General features: G+C 43.2%; 1 long non-coding RNA gene across 1 annotated transcript; it reads right to left on the minus strand.

The window, feature by feature from the left end:
• Window positions 1-1,032: 1,032 nt before the first annotated feature.
• Window positions 1,033-16,096, minus strand: LOC141147714 (uncharacterized). Its single transcript, XR_012245116.1, has 2 exons — window positions 15,823-16,096; window positions 1,033-1,123 (listed from the first exon to the last, which is right to left on the minus strand). It is a non-coding gene; the product is annotated as an uncharacterized lncRNA (long non-coding RNA).
• Between the last annotated feature and the right edge of the window lie 2,271 nt (window positions 16,097-18,367).

Genomic DNA, 18,367 nt, shown 5'->3' on the forward strand with positions numbered 1-18,367 from the left:
GCCATCCATTTTAGATTCAATGGTATCTAGTCGTTCTCCAATTGACTGCAGGTCCCCCTTTAAATCTGTGATATAGAGGGTGATTGCCTTGTTAAGTTCCTGTTGTAATAGACGTGAGAATCTAGCCAGTAATACTGCATCCTCTGAGTAGGTGGTTGAGGGCAGCACCAGTTCTTCAGGGGGAGAGCTCTGCTGAATGAGCGTAGATTCTGCAAATTCTGCCATGTGTCTCTGGGAGAGGCAGTATATGGGGAGTCTGGGCAGTCTCCCCTTGTGGTGTCCCAAGCATGCCGTCCTATGGCGGGAAGAGGCCCGAGACTTGTGCTCCCACTGATGGGGATCCCGCTGGGCTATGTGGCCCGGCGTCTGGAGTTTTTTCCTTGCCGATCTGGTCCCCCTGCAATGCATGGTGTTTCACCGGACACAGCCAATGACAGTTCACTGTACCAGGCCACTACGGGTACCATGTGATCCCTGTGACTAATCACAGCAGATCACATGACAATTGTAAACAGTGGATGGCTTGGTCACAGTGATCACTGAACGAACTGCACTCCTGTGATACACAGAAGTACAGCCAAATGAGCTTTGGCTGTACTTCTCCTTTAAGGAGCGGGTGGCCGCCATGTCCTTAAAATCAAGTCATCAGCTGTCAAGGGGCTTCCCAGCAATAAAAAAATTTGAGAAAAAAAAAGGCATGGGGCCCCCCAAAATCCATACCAGACCCTTATCTGAGCATGCAGCCCGGCAGGTCAGGAAAGAGAGGGGACAAGCGAGCCCCCCGAACCATACCAGGCCAGATGCCCTCAACATGGCCCCCCAAAGTATGTTGATGTGGACAAGGGTCTCTTCCCCACAACCCTGGCCAGTGGTTGATGGGGTCTGCAGGTGGGGGGCTTATCGGAATCTGAAAGTCCCTTTTATCTAGAAGCCTCCAGATACCACCCCCCCATGTAAATGAGTATGGAATACACAGAACCCCTACTCATTTACCCAAAAAAAATGTGTAGTGTAAAAAAAGACAACAGACCGTTTTTGACAAGTTCTTTATTTAAAAAATAAAAATAAATGCCCCTCCGGTGTTGCTCCATCGTCAATCATGATGTCCGCCACCACCGCTGACCTGAAAAAAAAAAAAAAAAGTCAACTCCCGTCGTCTGCTAGTTCTGCTGTCTGACAGTTCTTAAATAACTAAGGGACGGGCTACCTGGTAATGTCACTGGGTGACCCCGCCCCCTTGTGACATCATTGACCAGGGGCATGCTGAGTCGATGATGTCACAAGAGGCGGGGTCATGCAGCAGATGCCTGATCCTTAACAACCATGATGTTTACGAGTTGGTAAGGAGCGGGAGGCCGCCCGCTCCTTAACAACTGGTACACATTCCACAAATGCCACATGCCTGGACCACTACTTAATTTCTGCATGCATTTAACTATTTATTTCCTTCTGTGAATGGATGCAGTATTTACCAAGCGTTTTCAGCGTTTTTACGTAAATACTAAATAAACTGTCTAATGAGTTGACAATTTCAGGATCGCATGAGATATTTAGGCAAAACTTATTCTGACACCTAAATATCTAATGAGAGTTCATTCTGTGAATGAAGCCCAGAATGTAAAAAAATAAAGATTGTAGAAATGTTTTTTTTTTACATTTCTTTATTTTCCAAAAAATTGTGACCAAAAAGAACAACTTAAAAAAACTCGCCATGCCCCTTTCTAAATACCTCGGACTGTCTACTTTCCAAAAAGGGGTAATTTGGGGGATTTTTGTACTGTTCTAGCAAGAAATCAGCTGTCAGTACATCAGCATTGATCAACTTTTATATATATATATATACCATAGTTTTCAGACTCTATTATTTAGTCTGTAGGAAAGTTATAAATCCTAATTTGGGTTATTTTCACCAAAGAAATGTAGCAGAATACAGTTTGGCCTAAATTTTAGACACGTGCATTCGTTTTCGTCCGAATGCATTCTCATCCGAATTTTGGGTATTTTCGTTATCATTTTAACCAACGATAATGAACGTGCAGAATCAGAAAACCAAAAGATCCGACATAAACAAACGCTTTATTTTTGTTTTCATTAGGACAACAGTTCGATATAGATAGGAGATTCGACATGACCTAACCTTAGCTCTATTAGTCCAAGATTACTCTACATAGAGAAAAACAATTCGACATAGAGAGAAAAGATTCGCCATTATAGAAACAATAGCAAAAAGGTCGAATGTGCCTAATCTAACTCTATTAGTCCAAGATTAATCGACATAGAGAGAAAAGATTCGACATGAAGATTCGACGAAGCAGTCACCGCAAGTGGACATTTATGGTCAAATGCTCCGCCCATAGGCTACAGAAGAATACTAATGTTGGTTGACTAGTAATAATTGTAACGAGCCCCTTTGCTCGCTCGGTTCCACTCTCCCGACACTCCTCTGCAGCTATTGAATCAGATTGCAACATCTGATGGTTCGGTCATTCGATGCTCCGGGACTAGAACTACAGCTCTTTGCCGTCCTAGTCCAGTTGTGATAGCTCAGAACAAACACCAGGCAGGCTGTATGTAAGTTCAAACAGGAATCTCTTTTATTGAAAAATACAGGCTTTTATACACTCAAAGTGGAGGTGCAGACCTCCTGCTCATATTACTCTAACAATACAGCTGTAACCTAATTAACCTAACATGAGCTAATTAACTAATCCCTTTAGACAGCCTAGATGACTCAGACATGACCATTAGGCCAGAGTGGCCGTCTTGTAATTCAGAAAATCCATTCAACATTATCACAATCAACATAGACTCTTCTTCACACAATAGCAGAGTTAATTAACACAAATAACAATGGGGATCTAATGACTCTTAGATCCCATAGTAGACTTATTTACAATACACATTTTAGCAGACAATAGATAGACAGGTGTTGGAATTTACATCAGCATCTCCTAACAGTATCTGTCCCAGCATTATGAATCAGTCACTATTCCAATATTCATGACAATAATAATTAATAAATATAATTATTACTAGTGTCATACAACATTAGAATTCTACTATAGCTTGTAGGCGGAACATTCGACCAGAAATGTAAGATTGCGGTGTCGTACAGTTTAGCTGCTCCGTCAAATTTTCTTAGAACATTCGACAGACACCATAAGCCTTGAATGACAGATTTGACATTTAATTATTTCGGATTTTCGGACGAATGCATTTTTTAATGAAACAAAATAAATAAAAACGAATTTCGGGAGTAACTAAATAAATTTATTTTTCGGACGAAAACAAAATTCCGAAACAAAATATTTCAGTGTGCACATGTCTACTAAATTTATGAAGAAAGATTATTATTATATAACAAATTTTTAGGTCTTTTTTCATTTATTTAACAAAAAAAAAACACAGTGGTGATTAAATTCTACAAAAAAAAGCTCTATTTGTGCAAAAAAAAAAATGATAAAAAAATGATATGGGTACAGTGATGACAGTGTACAGCACTGAAAGCTGAAAATTGGCCTGGGCAGGAAGGAGGGTGAAAGTGCCCTGTATTGAAGTGGTTCTAGATAACAGCACAATTGACCTAAGGATGGCCTATCTCTGAGAAAATGCTCTAACTACAAGCAAGAGGCCTTTTCTATTCCACTGGTCAATGGGATATCTACAACACAGTTTTGCCAGCAGTGGGGCCCTAATCCAGTGGTGGAGGGCTCGCTGAAACTAGACAGGTTGATGGACAAAAGGCCCCTCAGATTCCTGGGTATCTAGAAAAAGGTCTCACCCCTCTAGAACAGTGTTTCTCAACTGTTTTCCAGTCAAGGCACCCTTTAAAATGCTATACAATCACAAAGATGATTTATTCCTCTAAAGCAGAGGACTCTGAACTTTCAAAACAAAGAGCCAGTTTACTGCCCTTCAAATATTAGGGGGGCTGGAACTGTGGCCAGCAGGAGTAGAAAATGCCCTGGCATTGGTGGGAGTAAACAATGCCATAGGCTTGGTGGTCAGTGGGAGTAAAAAATCTACTGCATCTACTCTATTTGCACAGTCCCTTGCTCTTGTTGGTACAGCTTGGTAGGGGCAGCGCATGCATCTCTCTATACTTTGCTCAGCTAAGGTTACAGCAGCAGCATGAGTCCCAAGGCAGTCTTCCACCCCCGGCACAGCTCAGTTCTGAACAACCTGCAGCTTGGTCTGCACAGCAGCTTCTCAGTTAGCTGCACATGGCTCTGGGTTCACAGAAATTTTTACAGTCCAGACAGCCCTAAGCTGTGTCCCTGGATCATCCTCTGGGTACACTCTCCTGCTCCAGTCCTGTCCCCAAGCTGCTGTATTACCATTCCCTCCACTCACACATACACTTGGCCAAGCACCATGCTCTCTTGTCCCAGCTTAACCCAAGAGGGCAATACCCCCTATTTCCTTGACTATCTCACATGGACTCCATTCTGTATGGTGGGCAGGGCTCACAACCCAACTAAGTGTCCACCAATCACTGTTTCACCAGCACTGTTATCCAATTGAATGTGCTGGTTTGCCCCTTTACTAGGAGCAGGTCCAGTCCAAGCTGTGATGGCAGCCAACAAATGTCCTCAAGCATCCTCTTTTTCCCTCATTGTCTATCACAGCAGGGAAAAAGTGAATATCCACACACTGGGCTCATGCCGAAACAAAAGGTCAAAACAATCGGGAGTACCACATCCTATCATTAAAAGTCTAATTAGGAAAAACATGCATGAACCTTCTCAGTACCCCATGGACACCAATGGCGGCTGGTGAAGTTTTAGGATGGGGGGCGCCAGACTACGCCCTTCCTTTTTGACCACTCCACTTCTCATAAGCCCCACCCCTTATAGAATCCACCCACTCTGTCCCCTATATTCCACTTGCTTCCACCCATAGTGTCAGGAGTATACAGCTCAGGACAGAGTATACAGTCCCAGAATCACGGGACAGAGTACAGCTAAGTCTTACAGATCAGGTACAGTATACAGCTCAGCATCACAGATCAGGGTATACAGCTCAGCATCACAGCACAGAGTATATAGCTCGGCCTCAGAGATCAGGGTATATAGCATTATAGATCAGGATATACAGCTCAATCTCACAGATCAGGGTATAAAGCATTACAGATTAGGGTATACAGCTCAGCCTCACAGATCAGGGTATATAGCATTATAGATCAGGGTATACAGCTCAGCCTCACAGATCAGGGTATATAGCATTACAGATCAGGGTATACAGCTCAGCCTCACAGATCAGGGTTAATAGCATTACAGATCAGGGTATACAGCTCAGCCTCACAGATCAGGTCCTCATCATTGTATAATACACCCGTCATCATCATCCTCATTATTGTATAATACACCGGTCATTACATAGTTACATAGTTAGTCAGGTTGAAAAAAGACACAAGTCCATCCAGTTCAACAATGAGGATTGTCATCCTCATCATTTTATAATACATCCGTCATCATCATTGTATAATACACTCATCATCGCTATCCTCGTCATTGTATAATACACCCGTCATCGCTATACTCATCATTGTATAATACACCCATCATTATCATCATTGTATAATACACCCGTCATCGCTAGCCTCATCATTATAATACACCCTTCATGGCTATCCTCATCATTGTATATTACACCCGTCATCGCTATCCTCATCATTCTATAATACACCCATCATCATCATCCTCATCATTGTATAATACACCCGTCATCATTAGGGATGAGCCGAACACCCCCCTGTTCGGTTCGCACCAGAACATGCGAACAGGAAAAAAGTTCGTTCGAACATGCGAACACCGTTAAAGTCTATAGGACACGAACATGAATAATCAAAAGTGCTAATTTTAAAGGCTAATATGCAAGTTATTGTCATAAAAAGTGTTTGGGGACCTGGGTCCTGCCCCAGGGGACATGGATCAATGCAAAAAAAAGTTTTAAAAACGGCCGTTTTTTCAGGAGCAGTGATTTTAATAATGCTTAAAGTCAAACAATAAAAGTGTAATATCCCTTTAAATTTCGTACCTGGGGGGTGTCTATAGTATGCCTGTAAAGGGGCGCATGTTTCCTGTGTTTAGAACAGTCTGACAGCAAAATGACATTTTGAAGGAAAAAACTCATTTAAAACTACCCGCGGCTATTGCATTGCCGACAATACACATAGAAGTTCATTGATAAAAACGGCAGGGGAATTCCCCAAAGGGGAACCCCGAACCAAAATTAAAAAAAAAAAATGACGTGGGAGTCCCCCTAAATTCCATACCAGGCCCTTCAGGTCTGGTATGGATATTAAGGGGAACCCCGGCCAAAATTAAAAAAAAAAAATGACGTGGGGTTCCCCCTAAATTCCATACCAGACCCTTCAGGTCTGGTATGGATTTTAAGGGGAACCCCACGCCAAAAAAAAAAAAAAAAAAACGGCGTGGGGTCCCCCCAAAAATCCATACCAGACCCTTATCCGAGCACGCAACCTGGCAGGCCGCAGGAAAAGAGGGGGGGACGAGAGTGCACCCCCCCCTCCTGAACCGTACCAGGCCACATGCCCTCAACATTGGGAGGGTGCTTTGGGGTAGCCCCCCAAAACACCTTGTCCCCATGTTGATGAGGACAAGGGCCTCATCCCCACAACCCTGGCCGGTGGTTGTGGGGGTCTGCGGGCGGGGGGCTTATCGGAATCTGGAAGCCCCCTTTAACAAGGGGACCCCCAGATCCCGGCCCCCCCCCCCGTGTGAAATGGTAAGGGGGTACAAAAGTACCCCTACCATTTCACTAAAAAACTGTCAAAAATGTTAAAAATGACAAGAGACAGTTTTTGACAATTCCTTTATTTAAATACTTCTTCTTTCTTCTATCTTCCTTCATCTTCTGGTTCTTCTGGTTCTTCCTCCGGCGTTCTCGTCCAGCATCTCCTCCGCGGCGTCTTCTATCTTCTTCTCCTCGGGCCGCTCCGCACCCATGGCATGGGGGGAGGCTCCCGCTCTTCTCTTCTTCTTCATCTTCTTCTCTTCTTCTCTTCTTCTCTTCTTCATTTTCTTCTCCGGGCAGCTCCTCACCCATGCTGGTATGGAGGGAGGCTCCCGCTGTGTGACGGCGCTCCTCGTCTGACAGTTCTTAAATAACGGGGCGGGGCCACCCGGTGACCCCGCCCCCTCTGACGCACGGGACATGACAGGACTTCCCTGTGGCATTCCCCGTGACGTCACAGGGAAGTCCCGTCAAGTCACCGTGCGTCAGAGGGGGCGGGGTCACCGGGTGGCCCCGCCCCCGTTATTTAAGAACTGTCAGACGAGGAGCGCCGTCACACAGCAGGAGCCTCCCGCCATGCTAGCATGTGTGAGGAGCGGCCCGGAGAAGAAAATGAAGAAGAGAAGAAAAGAAGAAGAGAAGAAGATGAAGAAGAAGAGAAGAGCGGGAGCCTCCCCCCATGCCATGGGTGCGGAGCGGCCCGAGGAGAAGAAGATAGAAGACGCCGCGGAGGAGATGCTGGACGAGAACGCCGGAGGAAGAACCAGAAGAGCCAGAAGAACCAGAAGATGAAGGAAGATAGAAGAAAGAAGAAGTATTTAAATAAAGGAATTGTCAAAAACTGTCTCTTGTCATTTTTAACATTTTCGACAGTTTTTTAGTGAAATGGTAAGGGTACTTTTGTACCCCCTTACCATTTCACACAGGGGGGGGCCGGGATCTGGGGGTCCCCTTGTTAAAGGGGGCTTCCAGATTCCGATAAGCCCCCCGCCCGCAGACCCCCACAACCACCGGCCAGGGTTGTGGGGATGAGGCCCTTGTCCTCATCAACATGGGGACAAGGTGTTTTGGGGGGCTACCCCAAAGCACCCTCCCAATGTTGAGGGCATGTGGCCTGGTACGGTTCAGGAGGGGGGGGTGCACTCTCGTCCCCCCCTCTTTTCCTGCGGCCTGCCAGGTTGCGTGCTCGGATAAGGGTCTGGTATGGATTTTTGGGGGGACCCCACGCCGTTTTTTTTTTTGGCGCGGGGTTCCCCTTAAAATCCATACCAGACCCGAATGTAGGGGGAACCCCACGTCATTTTTTTTTTTTAATTTTGGCCGGGGTTCCCCTTAATATCCATACCAGACCTGAAGGGCCTGGTATGGAATTTAGGGGGACTCCCACGTCATTTTTTTTTTTTAATTTTGGTTCGGGTTCCCCTTTGGGGAATTCCCATGCCGTTTTTATCAATGAACTTCTATGTGTATTGTCGGCAATGCAATAGCCGCGGGTAGTTTTAAATGAGTTTTTTCCTTCAAAATGTCATTTTGCTGTCAGACTGTTCTAAACACAGGAAACATGCGCCCCTTTACAGGCATACTATAGACACCCCCCAGGTACGAAATTTAAAGGGATATTACACTTTTATTGTTTGACTTTAAGCATTATTAAAATCACTGCTCCTGAAAAAACGGCCGTTTTTAAAACTTTTTTTTGCATTGATCCATGTCCCCTGGGGCAGGACCCAGGTCCCCAAACACTTTTTATGACAATAACTTGCATATTAGCCTTTAAAATTAGCACTTTTGATTTCTCCCATAGACTTTTAAAGGGTGTTCCGCGGCATTCGAATTTGCCGCGAACACCCCAAATTGTTCGCTGTTCGGCGAACTTGCGAACAGCCAATGTTCGAGTCGAACATGAGTTCGACTCGAACTCGAAACTCATCCCTAGTCATCATCATCCTCATCATTGTATAATACACCCATTACTGCTATCCTCATCATTGTATAATACACTCATCACTGCTATCCTCATCATTGTATAATACACCCGTCACTGCTATCCTCATCATTGTATAATACACGCGTCATTGTCATCCTCATCATTGTATAATACACCCGTCATCATCATCCTCATCAATGTATAATACACCCACATCATCCTCATCATTGTATAATACACCCATCATAATCATCCTCATCATTGTATAATAAACTCATCATCAGATGATGGGTGTATTATACAATGATGAGGATAGTGATGACGGGTGTATTATACAATGATGAGGATTGCGATGACAGGTGTATTATACAATGATGAGGATGATGATCATCATCCTCATTGTTGTGATTTTGTATAATACACCCGGCGGCTGGCGTCATCGCTATCCTCATCCAGTGAGTGACCAGGCCATCCAGCCAGGTAAGTGGTAACTAATACTCTTGATTATTTATTTTTTCTTAGCAAGTTGCAAATGAAGTTTAGTTTTGAATCCTAAGGAATAAACTGACACCTAATGCAAACAGAACAGGTGTCAGTTATACCCCTGTCAGCAAGAATATAGCAAGTCAGCTATTCATGCCCAGTGTATGTACAAGGATAGTAGAAAGCAGCAGTGTAGCATGTCCTTGCAGCAGATAAGAAATGGTTAACACTCTCAGCTCCTCCTCCTCAGAGCGACATGATAATACAGAGAGCAGAGCAGAGAGCTTTACAGACCCGGACTTTCACTTTTACTTCCAGCTTGCTGTTACATCACATGAAATACTCTCTGTGCACTCCCTCCCACATCAGATGTATTTATGATCTGATCCATAGCTCAAAGTGTAACATGAGCAGGGAGCTGCTGTGTATTCCTCTCCCCTGCCTGCTCCAGCTCACACTAGATAGTCCACCTGTGTTAGACCTGGCTTCACCGCGCTGATGCTGATCGCACTCCATCTCAGTCCACTCTGAGCAGGGAAACTGGAAGTGACGCCAATGCTCCAAGGGAAAGCACCACCAATCAAAAACAAGGCAAGCATAATAACAGTACGGAAGGGAGTATTCCGGTGCAATGCATTGCGCCACAAGGCAGGTCAGAATCCCGCAAATGAAGCGTCTCATCTGCAATCACGTGATTGCATAGATGTCACGCTTCCCATAGTGCACTGTGTCCAGCGCACGAATACAGTGCACTTAAAGGACCTTTTTGATTTTTTTCTTTAAAAAGGGCCCTTTTTTTGTGTGACTAGGGGGACAGCGCCCGTCTTAGTTTTAGAAAACTAAAAGAAATTAAAATTTGAATTTAGTCAGTTGACGAAAACTATGAAAATCCATTCCAATTTTCGTCAACAAAAAAAAGGAACGAAAATGTGAAGGAGGCACGTTTAGCCACCTAAACTTCTGCTTTCCTCAGAGCTCCACCTGTCTGTTAAATCCCCAGCCCCTGGCCGTTCCTCTATCAGGCAAGCTGTATTGGCTGAGAGCCGCAGGCTTCCATCGATCCTTTCCTTTTCCTATGCAATTACACACATTATACTCATTCACATTATCTCTTTGGTGCCCTCTGCTGGCCTTTTCGGCAACACAATTCCATCCCCAACCTATAATGATAGCACATTAAAGTTTAAACATGTATTGCTCTATTGCACTACCACATAAGAATAAGTAGGGGGCATCTACTAAGTTGCTAAAAAAAAAAATTAAGAAAAAAGCTTTTCTTATTCGCTTTTCTTAATATTTAATGTTGGTAATATATTCAGGTAATATGTGCAATGGCATTACAACCAATAGCGTTTACAGTTTTTTAATTTTTTTATTTTAAAGTTGCACTTCTGTCAAAAAGAAATATTTTTTATTAGTTTATGAAACTTGGCGTTATTTATAAAGGTGTTATACATCACAACGGCTTAATCTGTGTCTGTAGTGCATGTTCAAATCTTAATACCATAAATAACATATTATTAGATTTTTACTCCAGGAGTCTATAATATGTTTGGCAATTCTAGAGAAATGCTTAAATGGTTGTAAAGGCAGAAGGTTTTTTATATCAGACAGCTGCAGGTGTAGGTTTCAATTCAATTTGATCAGAGATCTCCTGTATTATTTAAGCAAATCACATTCCTGAGCAGACACTGTTTTGCAGGCAAACCCAGCCGGACTCTCCATTCACCTCTATGGAGCGGCAGATGTAAACGGATTTGTGTCCATTTACACTCTGCATATGTGGAGTGGACATGGACCTATCATCCGCCAGCTCCGTTTATTGTGGCCCACGACCGGTTACCAAGTCGCTTAAGTGGCCCTCGCTCTTTAAAAGATTGGACACCTCTGCTTTAGTCCTTTTATCTTTTCTTCTTCACTGGCTTTTTTTTGGTAGTGGACCAGGTCTGGTTCTTCCTTCTGCCCTTCCCAGGGCTGTCTTTAATATTGATTGGACCCTGGGCAAAACTTTTCTTGGGCCCCCCCCATGCAGTTTTGCTCTCCACCTGCTCTGAGACATACAATAAATAGCAGCTAGACTCAAAATCAGTTTACTGAATCAGATAAGGCAGCTATTGTGATTGGTTGCTAGAGGTTACAGCACACATTACAGCTCACTGATTAGTTGCTAGAGGTTACAGCACATGATTTCTGCTTGTTGATTGGCTGCTAGAGATTACTGTGGATATGACCTCAGGGGGGCATGATATAAATTTCAATGCCGCCGCTATTTACATATGAATGTTGCTGCTAATTACATATGAATGCCGATAATTTACATGTAAACACAGGGTCTGCAAGTGAGTCATCTGTACACAACAAAAGGGCAGAGCTGGGCAGCATTAGTAGCAGCACTTCACACTGAGATATTGGGACACAGCACGGGACTAAAACCTCAAGGGACAAAGGAATTTAAACCAGGATAGTTGGCAAGTATGAGGCAGCTGCTTTGGGCCCCACAACAATGACAGGGCCCAGGGCAGCTGCCCCTTTTGCCCTGCCTTAAAAACAGCCCTGGCCCTTCCCCCTGGTGTTAGAAAAGAGGGGAACAAAGAAGAAGGAGGAAGTCATTTTTTATAGGTAGTTGGCTGAAGACTGAGTGCAGCAGTTATTTAATTGTGTTGAATCATCTGGTAGCTGAGAAGAGGTAAAAGGGGCTACAGAAGATGATTTCAAACTAAATGATAGTGGAGAGATTTCCTCCAGAGAAGCTCATAAATGAGTAATAAGATGTTTATTGGTTCAGTAAGAGGGGAGAATTAAAAATGTAAGCGTAAAAGCTATTAACAATTTACTAGGGAAGATAGAGATTCTAGAACTTACACATAAGGCTTCCCTTGCAACTGCAGCAAATACAGAACTTATAAAAGCTAGGGTTCAGTTGAACAAATATTTAAATTGCAAAATTAAATTAGTACTATTCAGATGTAAGCTCCCATTCTATAAAGATGGTTATAATTGTAGCAAGTCGCTGGCTAAAAGCAGAGAAAGTAGCGATAGATTACATCTCTTCTGTCACTGAGGAAAATGATGCTAGTGAATCGAAGAAGTATTGAAAAATGCTTATTTCTCTTTTTATAATCTTAATACAAAAATAAAACTCCAAAATAAGAATCTTAGTTGATGGAAAAAATAAGACATATCTAAAGAGAGCATGGATTCCTACATTTTTCAAGAGTTAATGAATGCGGGAGAAATTTCTTTGTCCCCAGAGAAAGATGCGCAATGATCTTTCAGATATTGGGGGAAAAGCTCAAGGACCAGATAGGTTTAATCTGCAATGAAATGTTTTCAGAAGTCGTGAGAAACACTTGTCTGCTGCTATCAATGAAGGTGCCAGATAGATGTGTGATCTTTTCCAAACACTGGTTCGATATCTTTTTTCTCTAACAAACCTTCTGGGGAAGCTTAATCCCTTTATATATCACTATAACTACATACATACATGTAATCAAAGAAAAGTTTAATTTAAAAAAATTTGTGTTTAAAACATATATTTTATATGCGTTGCTTACAATCCCACCACAAGATTGAGAGCAGTAGTAATCTTTAACATATATGGAACCTCTACTTTTTAAATCTAGTAGTAACCTTTTGCATACAGTATATGAGGTTCTACTTTGCCGAAGGTCCATTCAACAAACAGGTCCCTCACAACACTGCTGAAAAAAGTTAAATGTTTTACTAGACTGTTATAAGCATAGGACTAAAACAATGGGTGCATGGGTCTCTTTAAAATTTGTATTAAAATACCATACATGACAGTCTGTGACAGATGTTTCACAAGATTTACTGATGTAGTGATACCCCCGCAGGAGTTGCTTAAGTTAGTTCAGTCCGTTACTCTGCCTCTCAACCCCAATAACAGCCTCAGCCCCCTCTGGCACACCTGGCAATAGTGTAAGTGCAATGAGAAACACACAAGTTATAATAAAACACAGAAATTGTCTTTAGTGCAATATTTCTGTGGAAGGATAACAGACAGTAACAATATATATTCAATTAATCAACTAGAGATCAATAACTGAGATTAGGAGCAATATACAGTCAGGTCCATAAATATTGGGACATCGACACAATTCTAATCTTTTTGGCTCTATACACCACCACAATAGGTTTGAAATGAAATGAACAAGATGTGCTTTAACTGCAGACTTTCAGCTGTAATTTGTGGGTATTTACATCCAAAGCAGGTGAACGGTGTAGGAATTACAACAGTTTGTATATGTGCCTCCCACTTTTTAAGGGACCAAAAGTAATGGGACAATTGGCTGCTCAGCTGTTCCATGGCCAGGTGCGTGTTATTCGCTCATTATCCCATTTACAAGGAGCAGATAAAAGGTCCAGAGTTTATTTCAAGTGTGCTATTTGCATTTGGAATCTGTTGCTGTCAACTTTCAATATGAGATCCAAAGAGCTGTCACTATCAGTGAAGCAAGCCATCATTAGGCTGAAAAAACAAAACAAACCCATCAGAGAGATAGCAAAAACATTTGGTGTGGCCAAATCAACTGTTTGGAACATCCTTAAAAAGAAAAAACGCAACGGTGAGCTCAGCAACACCAAAAGACCCGGAAGACCACGGAAAACAACTGTGGTGGATGACTGAAGAAATCTTTCCCTGGTGAAGAAAACACCCTTCACAACAGTTGGCCACATCAAGAACACTCTCCAGGAGGTAGGTGTATGTGTGTCAAAGTCAACAATCAAGAGAAGAGTTCACCAGAGTGAATACAGAGGGTTCACCACAAGAGGTAAACCATTGGTGAGCCTCAAAAACAGGAAGGCCAGATTAGAGTTTGCCAAACAACATCTAAAAAAGCCTTCACAGTTCTGGAACAACATCCTATAGACAGATGAGACCAAGATCAACTTGTACCAGAGTGATGGGAAGAGAAGAGTATGGAGAAGGAATGGAACTTCTCATGATCAAAAGCATACCACCTCATCAGTGAAGCATGGTGGTGGTAGTGTAATGGCGTGGGCATGTATGGCTGCCAATGGAACTGGTTCTCTTGTATTTATTGATGATGTGACTGCTGACAAAAGCAGCAGGATGAATTCTGAAGTGTTTCAGGTAATATTATCTGCTCATATTCAGCAAAATGCCTCAGAACTCATTGGACGGCACTTCATAGTGCAGATGGACAATGACCCGAAGCATACTGTGAAAGCAACCATAGAGTTTTTTAAGGGAAAGAAGTGTAATGTTATGCAATGGCCAAGTCAATCACCTGACCTGAATCCGACTGAGCATGCATTTCACTTGCTGAAGACAAAACTGAAGGGAAAATGCCCCAAGAACAAGCAGGAACTGAAGACAGTTGCAGTAGAGGCCTGGCAGATGAAACCCAGCATCTGGTGATGTCTATGCGTTCCAGACTTCAGGCTGTAATTGACTGCAAAGGATTTGCAACCAAGTATTAAAAAGTGAAAGTTTGATGGATGATTGTTAATCTGTCCCATTACTTTTGGTCCCCTAAAAAGTGGGAGGCACATATACAAACTGTTGTAATTCCTACACCGTTCACCTGATTTGGATGTAAATACCCTCAAATTAAAGCTGAAAGTCTGCAGTTAAAGTACATCTTGTTTGTTTCATTTCAAATCCATTGTGGTGGTGTATAGAGCCAAAAAGATTAGAATTTTGTCGATGTCCCAATATTTATGGACTTGACTGTAGCTCCCAATCCTATATTTAAGCTGCTTTCAGGGGATTCCAAACCTGAGAATGTCCCCAAGAGCAGAGACACACTTTAACGGTAAATAAAGCACAATGGGGGTTATTTACTAAAGGCAAATCCACTTTGCGCTACAAGTGCACTGCAAGGTTACTTGAAAGTGCACTGAAAGTGACCTTGGAAGTGCAGTCCCTGTAAATCCAAGGGGGCATGCAAGGAACATAAAAAACAGCATTTTAGCTTGCACATGATTGGATGAGAAAATCAGCAGAACTTCCCCTCCTTTCAGATCTACCCCTTAGATTTAGAGCAACTGCACTTCCAAGTGCACTTTTAGTGCAAAGTGGATTTGCCTTTGGTAAATAACCCCCAATGTGACACTTCAATTTAGATTGGTTACCTTTACTCAGATTGGCTCTATGAGTCCAGGCAAGAGGAAAGCAGAAGAATGACTCCCTTTGTGTCAGGCTTGTCTCTTCTGTCCCCTGACACCACAAGCCCAGCTTTACACACCTATTCAAGTCAGCAAGTAATAAACTGCCCCACACACCCAATGCATATGCAGAGCCCTGAATATGTGTGTGTGGATCTGTATGATACAAGTAGTTTCAGTCCTTTTGAAGCAAAGATAAGATTTGGTGTCTTCAGCTAGCCACTTTCATTGGTGCACTTAAATTCCTGGGTAGCAGGGCAAACAATATAACCAGCCCAGATTATCAAGTGAAACAGACAGGATTTTGTTCAACAAGGTGAGAGGACAATGGTGTCTGTATACAATGTCCCAGAAATGGATAGCCTTATCCTTTATCCCTGTAGTACTACAAGTGTCAGCAAGATGACTACTGTTAATGATGTTTGTATACAGTGTTCAAATAACTCTTTCTGCAGTGCAGTGTCTCTGTTCCCTGCAGATGGGCAGAAATCCCTACTTACCAAATCCTGTGATCAGGGCCCAAGCAAACGTCCTGGAACAGGCAGGCTTTCCTGGCGACATGACCAGCCCCCTCACACTGGAGCGGTTCACCATTGGTGGAGATGCACCTCAATATTCACCTCGGATCCCCCTCTCTCAGGCTGGACGTCCCAACTGGCAGTGTAGGCAAGAATCGCGCAGAGATCATCTGGGAGACAGCATCTCTCCCTCAGGTCTGGTCTCTTTCCTCCCTCAAGGCTGACTGAACTTTACTTCAGGACACAAAATGGAGTCTTTTACTTTCCTGTCAGCAAAGCCTGCTGGGATTTGTATTTTTCCCTGTATACCAGTCTATGGGGCCGTTTTGTGTGGGAACTGCATGTCCCAGAATCCATTGCAGCTCTCCCTGCAGTTCAGTACAATCTCTTCCATTGGCTGTTTTCCTCTTCTGGTCAATAGGGGCACAAGAGAGGCCACTGTATAGAGAGCTCCATGTGTGTCAGCTCACATTACATTAACTCAGTCAGTGAAAACAAGAAGAAGGAGGGGGTGAAAAATCTCCCTTACAGCTGCTAGCAGGCAGCTCTCCCTAACTGAAGCTGCAAAATCTGTGTACATCGTTCTGGCCAGCTTGGCGGGCACACTCCCTAGGCACTCCCTTTTGCCTAGGGAGTGTGGCACCATACCTTCTCAAATAACTACTTAAAGTGTTTGTATACCCCCAATGCGGAAGTTGTACCTATAGGTAAGCCTATAATAAGACTTACCTATATGTACTGTAAATATCTCCTAAACATGTGCCGTTTAGGAGATATTTACCTTGTAGTATGCCGATGAAGTAATCGGCGCATGCGCTGTGAAGAAACGGCCCTCCGCGCCATTTCTTCACTAGCAAGAACCGTGATTGACGTCACACGACTCCAGCCAGTCACAGAGCCAGAGTCCACGGCCCTGGAAGGAAGAGGGGCTTCGATTGATGCGGCCACCGGCGGGGACAGCGTGGGCTTCGATTGCAGGTAAGTGGCACATGATGGGCTAGTATGCAATACAGATTTAGTTCTGAAGGCTGTATGTAGAATTAAAGAGGTTGTCTAAAAGATACCTGAGGATCACACTTGTTTCAATTTTCAAAATGGCAATTGTGACTTGAATATAAATAGTGGTGAGAGAATGTGCTTGGATTTGATTCAGAGGCCGTACACTAAACTCATTCTATATTCCAGAAAATGTCAGCTTTAGTACAATCTTCATTGAAGACATTGGAAAGAAGGGCGGGAGGGTGAATCCTGAATATTAATTTTGGTCGTTTTCAAGGCTAATAGGCAAGGGATGGTTAAACAAAGGGCACATTGAGCTGGGCACTGTCATAGGGGACATGTACCAATGCAAAAAAAAAAATCAGCGGGAAGAGGGCCCTCCATTTCATTCACTTTTGAGGAAAACATGGGAAAAACACAAAGTCTTCAAATGAGATGCTTGGGCAATGACTTTAAAGTGATTGTAAAGGATCGTTTTTTTATTTTTTAAAAATAACAAACATATCATACTTACCTCCACTGTGCAGCTCGTTTTGCACAGAGTGGCCTCGAACATTCTCTTCTTGGGTCCCCTGGCGGCTCTCGCGGCTCCTCCCCACATCAGATAACCCCCTAGGAGAAGCGCTCTCCCAAGGGGGTTACCTTGCGGGCACGCTTCCGAGTCCAGCATTTGCGTCCACAGACACGAATGCTGGACTCAGCCCCGTCCCCTGGCGCCCACATCATTGGATTTGATTGACAGCAGTGGGAGCCAATGGCTGTGCTGCTATCAATCTATCCAATCAAGAGCCGGGACCCCGTGGAGAGAGGGACAGCGTGTCCCCGCCAAGGAGATGAAGGGGCTCAGGTAAGTAAAATGGGGGGGACTGGTGACTGACAGGTGTTTTTTCACCTTATTGCATAGGATGTATTAAGGTGAAAAAACACAAGGGTTTACAACCCTTTAAGCTATACATACTGTATATGGTGTTACACTACAACTCTCTGAGGCAGCATTGGCAACAGGGGATTCTGGCCTCACATAAATTGCATGTGTAATGCATTTTTTAACTTTTACATTATTCCTTGGCTTACATACAGCAACAGCACCCAATCCTATTTATTTCAACTTAAAAAAAAGTCATTAGATTTTAGGTTTTTGCTGCAACACCCTTTTTTTATCTTCCAGTAACATGCCAGAATTAAGAGTTGGAAGTAGTAGATAGAACAGATTTTAAATCTATTGGAAGTTTTACACTGAAAAAGATAAAGTTCTCTCAACTTCGTAACAATTGCCAAACAGCAGCAAAACATGTTTTGTAGCATAGTTTGACTTTTTTGGGGCAGTACCACACTGTATTTTCCATAAATTTATGTCCAGAAATAAAGCAGTTGTTAAGCTGAAACCAAAAATACAGTCTCATATTTCAGAGACAAAAACTTTCTTAGTTGAGTCCTACAGCAAAAGCCATGGTCCACAGAGAGCTTCCAAAGCATCAGAGGGATCTCATATTTAAAAGGTATCAGTCAGGAGAAGGGTACAAAAGAA

This window comes from Aquarana catesbeiana, linkage group LG06 (genome assembly GCF_042186555.1).
Source record: "Aquarana catesbeiana isolate 2022-GZ linkage group LG06, ASM4218655v1, whole genome shotgun sequence".
Taxonomy (NCBI): Eukaryota; Metazoa; Chordata; class Amphibia; order Anura; family Ranidae; genus Aquarana; species Aquarana catesbeiana.